The 12,044-nt window shown below is 36.9% G+C and overlaps 1 protein-coding gene and 1 long non-coding RNA gene across 2 annotated transcripts in view; one reads left to right on the top strand and one right to left on the bottom strand.

Moving 5' to 3' along the window:
* LOC110062369 (uncharacterized) overlaps positions 1 to 5,893 on the bottom strand; it is a 35,890-nt gene extending 29,997 nt beyond the window's left edge. The window contains exons 1-4 of the transcript XR_016206284.1: positions 5,621 to 5,893; positions 5,426 to 5,495; positions 2,259 to 2,482; positions 1,112 to 1,176 (exon numbers count right to left, since the gene is read on the bottom strand). The gene's annotated coding sequence lies outside the window, so the exon portion shown is untranslated. The remainder of the gene's footprint in view (positions 1 to 1,111; positions 1,177 to 2,258; positions 2,483 to 5,425; positions 5,496 to 5,620) is intronic.
* LOC149113550 (uncharacterized) lies at positions 5,830 to 9,214 on the top strand. The gene is made up of 2 exons (XR_016206286.1): positions 5,830 to 5,918; positions 6,026 to 9,214. It is a non-coding gene; the product is annotated as an uncharacterized LOC149113550 (long non-coding RNA).
* The last annotated feature ends 2,830 nt before the right edge of the window (positions 9,215 to 12,044 follow it).

Raw genomic sequence — 12,044 nt, 5'->3', positions numbered from 1 at the left:
TACTGTGCCGTATTAGATAAGTATATAAGGAAAGTTACAATTAACTGATTGATGGCTTTTGCTGTAGGGAATAGTGTGTTTCTTTTGTGATGAAAAAATGGAAACATTGCTTATTGAGGACAAACCTTGTACAACAAAAATTGCTGCCTTAAATGGAAAATTACAGCCTGAAAGATTTGTTTCAAAAAATTAGTAATGTTTCAAGATAGCCAGATTAGGTAGTAGGAAATTTTTATTTTCAAGGTGTCATTAAGCTTTAGACATGTAAGTGTTGTTAATGTTGCAGTTCCAAGAAAGTTATGTTCAAACGCTTGTAATAGGCGAATGCAAAAAAAAACAACAAAACAGAACAATAAATGGCATAAGGGGGGGAGGGGGAGGGGGGACCACCACTCCATGATCAGCATGACAGATAACTTCCATTGCGTGACCAAAGGCCAATTTATCTCCCTAGCAGTAAAACGGATGCTGCGTCAGACAAGTCAGCAAAAAGGCAAAGTCTAACTCTAAACTACACTATGAGCCGAAACCTCTGGTCAGCATTGTACCAGAGTGTGGACAGTTGTCACTTGCTCAAGCCTACCACCTATATCCCCAGCACTACTGGTCAACACTGCCAGGAAACCACGATTTGAAAGACACCACCAGAAACCCACAACTACTTACAATAGTGACAAAGCTAACAAATGATGCTAAAATTAAAGCTTGAATTCTTTATAGCCAGAGAGCTGTCTGGGTGTACGCCAACTGTGAATTATGTTGCATAGCAAGTATAGAGTCATATATTGTGCAGCTTTGATAGCTTTGAACAAGACATGAATGGAGATACTTAAAAGATTACCTGTACAAAATGTGGTATATAATAATATTGTTCACTAAACAGTGTTGCAACATGTATTAATGAAAGCCTAAGTAATGTTCTTTCGAGACAAGAAAGACAACTATCAGTTTCATCACATTTAACTAATGCACATATAATATAACAGTGACAGCCCAGTGGGGACCTAGAATGTCATGCTCCATTAATTATATAACTGTGCTCTTAATACACGTTTTAAACTGTTATTGAAAATATGCAGTGTGTTGATAATAATTTTCACAATTGACTTACTTGTTTCACATGTTTTTGATTTTCCTGTGAAGAGCTGCAGTATCCACAAGGCTGCTGTGGCCAATCTAACATTTTAAAGAGAGGGAGGTAAAATAAATGGGCAGCAAATACAGGACATGGTTAAAAGGCATGCCAACCTGGAAAATTTTGAGATGTAAACAGTGACAAATACAATTTCCAGCCTTTGGGAAAAAAGAACATACGCATTTAATTAATAAAATTTTTACCAAATTTTTGAATTAAAAAAAAAAGTTGAGAAAAAAAATACCAGCTTTCCAGGAGCATTCCAGTTTACATAAACAAAGCTAAGTATACCATGGCACTTAACAGGGTGGTAAACAACAGTAAGTTGAATAAACTTGAATAATTGCAAATGTTTCCACCCTACCTTAAAAGAAAACAGGCAAGAAAACATGCAAAGAAATCCTCTTCATCTCTTGAGCTATGATTGCTTCCAAATTGACTTGCAAGAAAATACACATTCCTGATTGGTTAATTACTCAGGCTTCCATGGGAAAGCCTGGGTCTAAAAATGCAAGCCGTTCATTGTCCTCTTCGTCGTTGTATTTGGTCGCCAAATGGGGGTTAATGGTCCCAAGCATTTGTAGCGTAGTGCGAGGAAAATGGGAATGAGAATGCATAAGGTTTCACTTTTCATGTAAATGCTGTGATTTGTGATGAAAGTTTGGGAAAGAGTCATTGCTACTGTTGGACATCTATTGCTATGAGAGCTCGACATTGCGACTGGTGTGGTTGCCGATGTGACCACATTTTTTTCCCTGGCGACTAACTTTCCATGCTTTTCACTGAATGATATACTTTTGCTGGCAACTAACTCTGAAAACTTAGGGGCCAGCTCACCCCAAGGTTTTTTCCTGAAAGTTGAGACCTGACTATGGAATTGACATACTTGAGCCCAAGTATTAAGTCTACTGAACATAAAGGGCCAACCCACACACAACGTTGATAGCTCAGTTGGGAAAGCATTGTACCCGTATCGCAAAGGATGTGTGTTGGAATCCCGTTCAAGCCTTAAAATTTTTTGAGCTCTTTTTTCCAGTAGTGTTATGGCTGCATTTGCATCTATCATCATGTCTGCATTTATTTGCTGCTGTTGCACATCTATTACGTACATAAAACATTTTACCAAGTTCATTTTGGAATGTCCTCACTGTGGACTTTTCAGCAACAGTTCGGCATGTGTCTTGCTTCTTGCAAAAGACAGGGTCTGGGAAGTACCACAGTTCTTGATGTGAACCCCTTTGTGTTGTTTTGGACATCTTCAAATGATGGTTAGTGCTGTTTGGGGTTGAGTGAACCCAAACATTGTAAGCAATGTTTGGTTCATGCTAAAGGTTGCATTTCCTGTAACTGAACAGATAATTGATAACATGATTAGACAAAAAAATGTGAAAATGAAAATAAGACCAAGCCATTTTGGGAATGAAAGGAAAACAATAGATATATTGTTGTCTTATCAGTTTTAATGGAAGTCATGGTTGCAAGTGTGTTGAGTTTGTGTGAAATTAGATGATGAAGCTAATTGGTGCATGGATGTAGCAGTCTGTGAGTGGGCACATGATATCAACACCAGAACAAAATCTGGACATTACTGTTCAATTGTAATATCTCAAACCGATGAGTGACAGACAAGATAACAATAATAATGAAGACATTTTAATGGGGAACCTATGCCACATATGGTTTTCAGAGTACATCGGTGTTGGATATTGCAAGAAAGACCCCAGGAAAGAGAAATTGCCAGAGACATTATCTGTAATAATTAGTTAGAAAATTGAGTGAATGAATACTGCTGGAATAAGCATCAACTGCGTTTAAGCTAATGCAGCGTTATCTTTTAAGTATAAAATGTACAACATGTCAACTTCATTGCATGGCTGCACCCTGGAGTGAACGATCCAGAAACCAGAACAGTCTACCAAGAAACACTCAAACTTGATTGAAAGGTAATTGATTATAAATTGACTGCAATTCTACTGATCCTATTGGCTCCTGAAGTTTTTAGTGTTACGTTATACAGGTGATGGCATAGAGGATGCTGGTATCCATGCATACAGCATGCACAAAAATGTTTCCTGGTAAAATCAACTACTGGATGTCATGTCTAAAGACTTTTTTAACCGACTTAACTCATGTAGATGTTGATGCATTCCAGTTGAAGGCCAATTTTAATCCAAAGATATTTCAAGAAATACCCCAGGAAAGAGAAATTGCCAGAGACAAATTCAGAAGCACTGATAAATTTAAATAGCAAAGTACTGATCAAAAAAAAGAGATAATCGTAAGGCTTATAACATGTGTTACCCCAATAGCCTTAAAACGTCCCTGAATAGCTAAGCAGCATACAATATGTTAACTATATTTATACACAGCACTTCGATTAGTCTACTTGTTGAAACCATGTAAGCACTTTGTGCAACACCAAAGGCAAATAACATTGCTACATTCATTCTTGTGGTATTGTTTGAAAGCGATGCATCCCTACCACAACACAAGAAAAATTAAGGTCTGATCCATTCGTAATGGGAAACATTAATTTTGCTCTCACTGCCTAGTCAACTCATATGGAATAATATCTCCAAAAATTACAATTGAAAGCCTGTGAGAGTAGTCATACTCATTTAGAAATGCTAATTGAATACCGTGAAATTTTTGACTCGCACACATGGTTGTTCAAGAAGCTAGATACCCAGCAGTCACAACATACATAGATAAGCAATTTAAAAAAAAAAAAAAAAAAAAAAAAACTATTGTTATTTTTTGAAACATCATGAGAGTATTTGGGTATTTTGATCTTTGGTCTGAAACACGAAATGATTTTAAAAAAAATTGGATTTGTATTCTCAAATTGCCTCAACTTTGTTTGTCTCACGGGCATGGTTATTCCAAAAAGATCCTATTTACCCAGCAGTTACAAATTTTTCCATTTTTGCTGTGGCTACTGCCGCTGTATTTACTATAATAGTTTCTTTCTCTATGTGGTGAAAAAGAATAAATAAAAAATAACTTTTGCATCAAACAAACTTTGTCTGGCCAAAATTGCCCATAAATTGCCAAGCAATCTGCTCAAGAAATCCACTGAGAGCATTTCAGAAATAAACTTCTATTTTGCTATAAGGTTAAGGCGATTCTTCAGAATTGCATTGCACATCCCTACTACCCATGATTTTTTTGTGTCATTTTGCACTCTCATGAGTGCGTGCATATATAAACTTGAAGCCAAGTAACAACTTGCAGGACTCCCAGAAGGGAGAAACTGATTAATTGCATGGCGTGCTACCCTTAAATAGCGCTTTCCAAATGTGGAAAGGCATATGCTGTCAAAGACCACAGAGATGATTGTGGGCTCATCTAAAGTAAGGTTGCTTGCCAACTTTAACCTTTATTTTATGCTAAAATAACAAAAAATGGTGGCTTTTGCTAAACCACGTGGCTTACGATAGACAAATCATCGTTTTTTGTTGGAAACAAGTACTGTTTAGCGAATGATTTTTTATTCAGTTAAAATGCAGTGATGACGTTCTTTCTATGCAATGAAGATGTAGATTATTTTCTATTGCAGAGTAAAATACTATCACTGAAAATGAGAGCATGGCTAAGGTTTTCGGAAAAGTTAATATGTGCTCTCTGGAACACTGTGTGCCTGAAAGATATTGAATGCCTTTGGGCTAAATATGGGCATCTTTATCATGAAAGGAACATGAAATTGTTCCTCAACATTGATGCAGTACATCCATTGATGTTTTTCTCACTTAAATTTCTACTTTTTGTTCTGCTCTCACAAAGCGCAAAGTGAATGGTTCAAATATAAATGTTTCTGAGAGCAGATAATTTAAGGAATTGTGGGATTCATTGAATGTCCTCGTTAGCGAACACCAAGACCCAACTTTTTTGTTTGAAACTATAAGTTCTCTTGAAATAAGCAACCGACAGGTAAAGTTTGAAAGTGAATCTTCTGTGAGTTATACTTTGATGGAATTACCTTAAGTTTCTTACGTGCAAGTGATTTTGTGACAATGACAATCCATAGTCTTGAATTTCTTATAAATTAGTAGTTTGTAAAAAGCTGTTGTGTCATGGAAGGAATGTTGCTCTTGTGCTGTTCGCTGCAGGCAATTGTTTTGATGCCCTGGCTACAGAATTTTTGTGCACACTGGGAAAGGTCACAAAAGTGTAATGTTGTGCATCGGCTTTATGTTCACACGAAAACAGGTTGCTCTCGTCAAGAGGAAGTCATAAATTTTTTGGCGTCAAAATGATAGCAAGCAAAATAAGTGCAAACAGAAGTCTTACCTTTCAACTACAGCCGTGAAAAAAGATGAAACTTGGTTTTCTTGATATCCGACACTGAATCGACTACGATCTGTGAATTAAGTTCAGGGTCAGTTGTTAGCTCATTCAGTCCGATTCAACTTAATAAAAAACAACACAGGAACTTGGGCACAAACAGTGCATACAGGTGACAAAACAATGGAAAATTAAGCTTACATTGAGGTTAGGAAATTGTTTCTTTGCAGTCTTTGAATAGTAACGAAGCGCCAATCCGCTCGGCAAGCAAAAAGATGGCATCACGCAGTGCATTGTAGGTTCATGTAAGAAATTAACAAACGTAAACAGACAAGATGGCGGCTTTTGTGTCAGACGTCCGTCTCTCTGAAGACGAAATTATAGAGGCCAAGTTAAAAAAAGAAATCGGAAAGCTCACCAAATCTGAAGCCATAAGATGGTTAAAGTGTCTAGAATGTCAAAATTTAAGTCAACTCAATTTTAAAGAGTTTTGACGCAAGTAAGTCGTAGATCGCGCGAGTGCTGTTTCGAGATGTCTGAGTCGATCTTTTAATTGTTTGTTAATTAGATACATTGTCTCAAAGTTGGTTTTTTGTGCCTTACTAGATTCCAGTTATATATTGAAAATGGCCTTGGATGATAAATTTCTTAATAACCCAGACTGGCAATTGTGCGAGGAAAAGAGGAGAGAAACACTCGGTTATGATATTCTTTAGAACGGCTGGACGTCTTCGCTGGCAGGCATTGAGACGATCTCCCACTCGGTTTTGGAGAAGTATTTCGAGCTTACTCCCGATGAAAAGTATGTAAAGGAAGTTTAGGCTTTCTTGAAGACAAAAAAGGTTGAAACGTTTAGGAAAACCATGCGAGTGAACCTTTTGCTCAACCACAACAACATATGTTTGTTATTGAAGGCTACACACGGCCCGCTACGAAACAAGGTAAAAGTGTTTGATCTGGTGAGGGGCTTTATGCGTGTTCAATCATTTTCGATAAGACATCTTGAAAAAGGCTGGCTGCAATAGACCACTGGTAGGCTGCTGGGAAACGAGGATTTTGCAAGCATGTTGCTGCTTTTGCGTTCAAACTGGTGGAAGCCGCTATGTCATGTGGTTTTGAGCTTACCAAGGCAATCAGCTGCACACAGGTGGTTTATAAGAGCATCGCAAGATCGAGAGAAAGAGCTCATGAAAAGAATTTCACTTCAAGAAATTGTGTTTGAAAAGCATCTTCTGCAGCGAGACAAAAGGGGAGGGAGAAAACGTAACTCGCCAGTGGATGTGAGCTGTGGTTACAATTGAAGACCGAACGGAGAGACGTCATTTGATAATGAACGAGTAACCAAGCTATGTGATTACTTAGCTTCATCAAAGTCGTATCTGAAATATTAAAACTTAAATCTGTCCAAGACAAACAAAGTTTTTCTGTAGATAAGAGTTGTGTTTCCATTCGTGACTCGATGCAATTGTGTCAAAATAAAGAAGTTCTGAGTGGTTCAGTGAGAGAATTGGAAAGATAACATCATCAAAGGCACCCGCTGTAACTGGTCTGCAAAGGAAGAGGGAGTTTCAAGAAACTCGGTACTGCATGTGAAATAAGAAAGCAGAAGCCGCTAAATATTTTAGGAACTTTCACAGAGGTATTATATTTGAAGTTGAAGCTGCAAAGTGCTGTGCAAGTGACAGTTCTGCTGTTGTGGAAAAATGTAGACGTTACTTTCTGGAAAGTGACCAATTTTATGTAGCTTGCCCAGACAGAAAATTTCTGGGAGAAACATGCAAGAGACACTTGTCAGAATTAAAATTGTGAAACAAGTTAGCCTTTCTGTTGCAAATTAATATCCATGATGAAGGTAATTTGAAACCACTATCTGTAGTGACTGGGGCTCGTGTTGCCCAAATACAGTTCCAGGAAGAATATGCATAAGCCAATGTTTGTATTCTCGATTCCTGTGTTCGAGAGAGTGAGAACTCAAAGTGTTTTTAATCTGAAAGAAGGAAAATTTCATCAATGCTTTTAAAGTATGCTGCAATGCAATCGTGAGCAATAGTAGAATAGACAGTCTATCTCTTGTTAATATATTGGCACAGAAGCTTCAAGGACTGTCAAATCAAGTTCCCTTGCAGAATTGACCTGTGAGAATTCCTTTTATGACAACCTGGATTGAAAAATTATCTGGAACCCTTGATAAAAAAAATATATATGCTCTTCTTATACACTGCAAGGTAGAATTTCATGCATTGGAAATAATATAGTCACCTAAGCACAAAACATTTTTGTGTAATAATCATTGTTATTACTGTTAAGAATGATTCCTCAATCTCAACAAGATTACAAAGTCTTCCTCTGGACAGAACATATGATGGATGTTTATAACACTGGAGTAACTATTATAGTAATGAAGTTGAATGTCAGAAAAATGTGTGAGACAAGAAATGTTTTCTAATCAGGCAAGCCGGTGGAAAACTTGATATGAGAGTCGAAAAGTATGAACCTATTTGCCTCAAATCTTGAATCTTTCGTTGTTCGTCAAGTGACTTTATCTTTTTTGACACTCTGTTAATGTCATGCCTGCATTTGCATTCTTGGTTTTCTTTCGCATCAAAGCCCTGCTGCACGAACACGTTGTCATTATCTGATTTGCTTTTCAGTGGGAAAGTCTTGTTGTTAAATGAAACTGTGGTGGTGGTAATTTTCATGCTATCGACACTCACTGTTGAGGCGGATTAGTTATTGTCTTCCCTGGTTGGACATGATTTGTCCCGCAGCAAACTTGAAGTGTCTGCCGGGTACACAATATTGCCACTTTTTGAATCCCTTGTTGGAAAAATTGAGGGTATACAGTAAACACCCGCATATAAGAACACACAATTTCAGAGGTCAGACTGATTGTGTTCTTATTTATCGGATGCTTAGTGAAAAATCGGCCTCAGGATGTTCTTAAATGTTCTTAAATTTTTTTTAATTCAGTGCTGTACAGCATAAAAAATGTTGCTAGAAATTTTAATCATGTTTTTGGACAATTACATAAATTGATGGAACAATAATTAAAAACCTAATGTTCAAATAATCTTATGTTTTTCTCTATCAATACAGTAGTTTATAGTATTGTAAAGGCAAAAAATGTAATTCATGATATTAGATATTCTGAAGAGAACAAAGGTGCCCAAAACTTAGCTAATACCATTGGTCAGCAGGTGTGTTTATGGTAATTTGTGTAATTTTGACACCCTTCCCATTTTGTAAGAACATTATTTTTTTTCCAGGCTGATATTGTTCTTATAAAAGTGGTGCTTTATTTGCCAAATTTCAGCCTGATGTTCTTAATCCATGTGTTCTTATATGCAGGTGTTTACTGTATTATCTTTTCGATAATTGTGTCCTCTCGTAAAATTTGCACTACACACTTGGTCGCTTGATTTGCACTTGTATTTTTCGTGTTTTGAACTCTGAGCTTTTATATTTTTTTGCCATAATTTTTCTTCTTTTGAGAAAGAAGTTTAGTTCAGGGTCTTATTTGTCGAACTTTTATGAGTGCAACTCGTTTCAGCGCAGCTAAAGGGCATCAGAATTTGCTTCTGTAGACTGTGAGTCTGATCACCATATTGTTTCAAGGCTTTGAACCTTGATGAAACAAAATTGGAGTTCAAAAGGACTTCCCAAAAGAAATTGTTGACATCAGGAAATTGCTCTTACCTCATGTAAGAGCTGCTAGGAAACATGGATGCACAGTGAAACTGGAGTACGAGAAGTTATGCATTGACGGTCAGCTCTTCAAAGGAAGCCATTAAATAATTGTAAAAGAAACATTCAAATGTTGCATGCCCGTTGTCTGGTTTTGTGTTTGTTAGACTTCAATTTTTCTCTCGACTGAGTTGCAGCGCTTGTTTAAGTGAGGCATGTAAATTGTATCTTTTTAAATGGCAAATTCAGCGGCCAAATTTAGAATGTGCTCACCAAGAAATGATTTGTTTTTCGACAATGAGGCTATGTTATGTGTAATTTTATATTGTGAGTGTGTGTTGATAAGTGCATGGTTTTGTTTTTGTTGAATGCTTTCAGCTTGTTTGAGTTGCTCACAACATCTTGTATCGTTATGCTGTCTGATTTCATGCTAAAAAGTTTACTGAGGTAAGAGAATTTGTCTTATTGTCATTAGGTTACACTCTTTTTGTTTGTTCACAATAAACACAAGGTGTCTCAAAAATGTGCAAAAAGGAAGACAAGTTTTTAGATAGCTTCATATGAATAGATTTCAAGTTATATTTTGCAAGAAACTTGTTGCTCCTGTGAAGTTGGAAAAGTCTGGTAGACGGAGTTGGGAGGCAAAATGTTTTTCTGTTGTGGTTTAAGACATAGCAAAGGAACAGTTATCGAGTTGAATCTGTCTGTGGAGGTTAGAGGTATTGAGTGTACAAGGAACGCAAGAGGCGGAATTATGACACTAGAAGCCTGAGAGAAAAGTGAGAAGTGGTGTAAGCTATTAATAATAATTAATGATAATAATCTTTATTGGGGAAACTTTATTTGTAGTCTCGGAGAAATGTTGCAACAGGAACTGTGTAATGTTCAATGAAAAATCTATGTCGATCTATAAGGAGAAAATGCGTGTACATTTGACGATGTAAATTTTCAATAGAATCAGTTATTGTCGCTCAAAACTAAGGAGGCTATTTTGTGAAGCAAAGTTTGCTACTGCTAACAGGGTGAACGCAATTGTAAATTTTTCTACAGTCTAGAGAGAGGAAATCACAGTACTAAGTACATAACTGAAGTGAAACCCTCAGATGAAAAAAACTAGGAAAGAGATAATACGTGGTATGAGTGTTGTAAATTGTTTATGGTTTAGATGTTATGAAATGCCATGACTATAGAAACAAGGTATTTTAGCAGTGGAAATAGAATAAAGGAAATAGTTCGTCACTCATTTTGAGTTGTATGCAGCCTAGAGAATGTTTTGTTTAATTGTTTTGATAAAAAGTGACGCAAAGGAGAAGTCCTTTCCTTTTGATATCTCGCATGATTGCCATTGTGTTAAAGCATGTGACAACAGGTGAATTGTGAAATTCTCGATTTGTCTCATTTTGGAAACTTCGATAAGATTGCAAATCGTGGGTCACTTAGTGTCACTTTGGTGAAAAGTTTTGTACCAACGTTTTTAGAACTGTGATAGTTATCGTAGATAGGAATTACTCGAGCATAATTGTAACTACGAATGAATTTATTTAGCTTGTCTAAGCCGTCTTTGCAGAAGGCTTGTAACGCAGATTTTCAAATGTCATAAAATAGAGATATTGCGTACTTGACTTGCACCTAGCACTCTGCCGATGAACAATGAATAGACGAAGGTGTGATATCAAGGTTACTTACCTGAAATAATGGCCACATTTTCGTGAAATGCGAAGTCAGAATAACTGGAACTACTCGCGTGTCTTTCGAAAGAGGAGCCATGTTGTCAAATCGAGTAACGGAAAGGACGCTGGGAAGGGCTTCATTCCTCTGATTTTTAGCCGAGGCCTGTTTGTTTCCACTGCGTGACAGAGGGTGTCTACAAAACGAAGACCTAAGACCTAAGACCCAAAAACGAAGACTTGTTTTTTCGTAGGCCTATCAAACCACAGAGAGTCAAACCGGGTCAACGCTTTTCTTCAGACAACAACTGACGCGAAATCAATGGGGTCTTCGTTTTGTAGATAAGACCGGGTGGAACTACAAAACGAAGACCCTCGCTTAAATGCTTTCTTTGTGTCAGCTTTTAAGTCGATTCTCTCAGCCCATCTAGATTTCATCAGAAAGAAATCAAGGAAAGATCGCAATAGAACGGCTCTTGATTACAATCCTTTAATACTGGCGTAGTGTTGACACGTGATTGAATTACTTCCTCCTGCAGGTACTGAATAATAACCACGAGTTCGCGGTCATTTTGTCGAGTTCGTGGTTAATACATAGAGACGTTTTCAAGCCAGTTTCCAAGGTATAAACACTAGAACGTAGAAAAACTGAATTTTAATCTTCACATTTCGTTGGATTTACGTTTTTACGTTATAGGCATTCGCTTTGTTCCCGCTGTCAATACATATCACGAAATGAAAGGAAATGAAATTGATCTCTATATACTGCATAGTTTTTCGAGTTATTTGATTATCTTTGAATTTTTTTGCTGAATTTGTTCCAGTTCAAATTTACGTTTTATAAATCATATATACGCAAAATATTCTAGGTCATGCTTTATTTTTACAAACAAGCATGTCTGCATTTCAATACAAATGTATTAAAAGGGATAGAAAGGGAGTCAGCTAATTATTTCATTTAACTGGTGTCCATTTTGATCTTTGTTAATGTTATTCAGCCATAAATATGAAGATTAACCGTTTGTAAATTCTATTGGGAATCGCAGAAATTCTCTCTGTTCGTACGTTTTCCTCCAATTGCAAATAAAACAGTATTTGATTTTCTTTATTTTAAAGAGGGTCTTCCCTTTGAAATTGGGGGCGGCGATGATTTTGCGTCCATACCGTCTCCGAAGGTGTGCAAGTTTACATTATTTTATTCTATTTTTTATTGTTTTCCAATCACTGTCTAGAAGTGGGGTCTACAGGGGATTAGCCGATAAAAACTGTCGACA

Source organism: Orbicella faveolata, unplaced genomic scaffold (genome assembly GCF_042242905.1).
Source record: "Orbicella faveolata isolate gen_17 unplaced genomic scaffold, um_ofav_v1 contig_14, whole genome shotgun sequence".
Classification (NCBI taxonomy): domain Eukaryota; kingdom Metazoa; phylum Cnidaria; class Anthozoa; order Scleractinia; family Merulinidae; genus Orbicella; species Orbicella faveolata.
This window is presented reverse-complemented; position numbering and strand designations above follow the sequence as displayed.